The sequence below is a fragment of the Ruditapes philippinarum genome, unplaced genomic scaffold, assembly GCF_026571515.1.
Source record: "Ruditapes philippinarum isolate M1 unplaced genomic scaffold, ASM2657151v2 ctg2459_1_1_1_1, whole genome shotgun sequence".
NCBI lineage: Eukaryota > Metazoa > Mollusca > Bivalvia > Venerida > Veneridae > Ruditapes > Ruditapes philippinarum.
The window spans coordinates 120,348-123,692 of record NW_026854349.1 but is presented as its reverse complement, the minus strand read 5'-3'; the positions used below and the strand labels follow the sequence as shown (position 1 = coordinate 123,692).

The following is a 3,345-nucleotide window of genomic DNA, read 5'->3' as shown; positions in this document are numbered from 1 at the left end:
TTTCATCTAGTGGTTTTCACGAGTGGTGGTGTCACGAGTGAAATAAGATTACTTTCATATCACAAGATTAAAATAAATCCTTTATTTTTAGAAAAGGAAGCTTGAATTTTCTGGGGGGGGGGGGGTTATATACTTTGTCTCTTTTTTAACCTTACAATTCGTAAGACTCCTCCTTTATTTTTGTGTATTGGCTGGTTAAGAACAAAGAAGTCCGACCAGACAACAATGAAAATACGGAAAATGTGTTTCACTGTTATGTAAATTAAACATTTACAGTGAAAAAACGGAAAAATATAAATATGCAATGTCTCAATATTTTATTTATAAGTATATAATAAATGTAACAACATACATTGTATTCATAAAATGAAAATTTATTTCAAATTGCATGTGTTGCATTGCATAAATTTGATAACGTTAAACTATGCGCGTCTTAGAGTAAAATTGGTATAATAATTCGATTAACTCAAAAGGTATGATAATTTAAATCTTGAAATATATCTCATATCATTTACACAAGGTATCTGAACAAATTTGCTAAAAGTGCTTTTCTTTGGGTCTTAACATTTTCAACTCTTAGTCAATCATTAAATGCTAAATGCATATCGTGAAACTTTAAGAAACGTCTTTAGAAATGGGAAAAGCGGGTTTTATAACGTTTAGGTAATTTAGAGCAAGTTATATGTTTATTTCCTTAGGATAGTAGTGACAAATGTGAAGTTATAAAGTTGCAAAATATAAAAACTAATAGTATTTTTGCTTCCATACAAATTCTTAATCACTGTAACAAAAAGCTACAGATGCAAAAGATGATTCAGGAATCTGGCCAATCAGTAACGTTTTAAAACACCACAAAAAATTTTAAAAAAGCTTTTGAAAAATAAAAGTAAAAGCATTCTGGAGCATAATGGGTCTTTAATGTGTCTTTGAGTAAAATTGGTACATTTGTATATTAATTCGATAAGCTCAAAAGGGACCCCCTTTGGGGGTCGAAAAAAATTGTTAAAAGAAATCTAAAAGTCAAAAGGGTCTATAGGTCATCTTAAACTCCTAAGAGGTCGAGAGTCAAAGGGTCGGGTTCCCTAAGGGATCGAGAAGTCAAGGTTCGGGAAGTCATCTTAAAATCCTGAGGGGTCGAAAAGCCATAGGGTCTAGAAGTAATCTTAATAACCAAAGTGGTCGAGAAGTCATAGGGTCTAATTGTCTTACATGTGCCTTTAAATAAGATTTTTTATTGTACGTATAGCTTCTTATAGTATGTCAATCAACAATTATCAGTGATAAATTATGAAACATGTAATTCTTTATTGCACTTATTACAAAAAAAGTATTATAAACTTGTCATCTTTTTATCCTATAAAATGTTGAGACACAACTAAAAAACAACATTTTTTTCATTTCTGAGAAATGCACACTACAATAGACATATATGTCTTGAAATAAGTAAAAGCAGGCCGACACGAATACATCAATTTAGAATTTGGAAAAAGTTTGTATGTCTTCATAAAAGTAAATACTATAATTGTATATATCCTGCGAATTTGTCGAAATCAGATTCTAATAGAACAGTCTTGATCCCCATTGTGTGTCCACCCAGGACTGCAAATTGTTTCATAATAGTAAACGGTTCTCCAGTAGGATTTATAGTAGAAACATCCCCTGCAATAGTTAAAAGTAATTTAAAATCTCAAAATAGAAAATAAAAAAGACCACTAGTGTGCCTTGAACTGGCTGCCGGTACAAACTGGAATATTTTTAGCAAAAGGTAACTTTTCACAGCGTTAACGAGATTCTGAAACAAATAACCGAAAACTGTACATTCCCTTATGTAACGACAGTCAGTTGTGTTATTACCTTTCTTGCACAATACATAAAAAATATGTTTTTTAAAGAAGTAAACTATTGCAAAAAACAGTCATGTGAATCAACAACTTTTCTTATCTCGTGCACGCCAATCACAGGTTTAACAGTTGAAAAATCTTTCTTGTCATGCAAGAACACGCGTTATCTATTACCCGGAGCATGACTTATTAAGCGGAACATAATAGAGGTTGCACTTTTTACAAAAACCGAGTCTGAAAATTGTATGTATCTGTTTTCTTTATGTCCGAAATGCCAGTATGTAGTTCATCAAAACTTACCACCAATCAGTCCATTTCGCACAATAACGCTCTAATACTTTTCTGTTTCGTCTTACTACTTCGAAGTGTCTGAAATGCATAAATTTCTCAAGTAAGGTGAGTCAAAGTCAAAGAATAAAATGGTAGCAAATAAAACTGAGAGTTCATGTCTATAGGTAACCTTTTGTTATGTAAGAAATTCAAGCACGATTTAAAAAAAGTCTTTTAACTGGAACTAGTTTTCACAAACAAAAGAAAATAGCAAACTTGGGACTATTTAATAATAAATTTCCATGAACATAAATATACTTTGCGTAGGTATGTCACTCTTACAATTTTCATGCTTATATTAACAAAAAGGTAAATAAAAAAGGGCATTAACATCTTTTCTTATCCAAAATTATGTAAGTTAAAATGAGGCAAACTCTCTATAAATCCGTACTAATTCATAATGTTCGTTATTCATAGAATTTTAAATGTTGAAAATTCGAATTTCGATTTAAAAAAAATTCTACATATTTATATGAAAGAAAAACATAGAGCAAACAGTTTGATATTGATAAATGGTCTTTTCCAAATTGAAAGATGGTCGAGTCCACAAACTTAAAGCAAAACAAGGAGTCCAAACCACCTTAGCAGCTAAAAGATGCAGCCTCCAGTAATTCGAACACATTACGTCGCCTCTTAAGATCACACAGGGCTAAACGGTGACTGCAATTCTGATACCTCAACACTTAAAGGCAACCCCTCAGTCACAAGGGGTACACAATAAAATAAAAGACCTGCAATAGATTGGCCGTATAAGATATGTTGCATATCAAAATGAGAAATATATCACTTACCCTTCCCATGCATCTGTTGTATCCAGCAATACAATGAAACACACAAATACTGCTAATAGATTAATATGTTTCATTTTTGCGTATCTGAACTAACGTTTTTGTTGAAAAACAACCTCTGAAGTGCAGATGATAAATGAAAATAATAACGGAAGTTTTGCTCTTATACATACAATAATAAGACAAGGAAGTTTTGTATATGCACGTGGTGTTTTATTGAAATCGCCATTGAAAATGCCAAAGCCCGCATTTTAAAATAAAAGATCAAGAGCTTTCAATTGGGCTAATGACTGAAATCACAACAGAAATGAACTTCATTCCTTTAAATATAATTTCTTTTCATTTTCTGCATTTTAACATATCATTAAATACTTGTTTCTAACACA

General features: G+C 31.5%; 1 long non-coding RNA gene across 1 annotated transcript; it reads right to left on the bottom strand.

Moving 5' to 3' along the window:
- Nucleotides 1–300: 300 nt before the first annotated feature.
- On the bottom strand, nt 301–3,107 carry LOC132739897 (uncharacterized). Its single transcript, XR_009627069.1, has 3 exons — nt 2,963–3,107; nt 2,142–2,210; nt 301–1,659 (listed from the first exon to the last, which is right to left on the bottom strand). It is a non-coding gene; the product is annotated as an uncharacterized LOC132739897 (long non-coding RNA).
- Nucleotides 3,108–3,345: the final 238 nt, after the last annotated feature.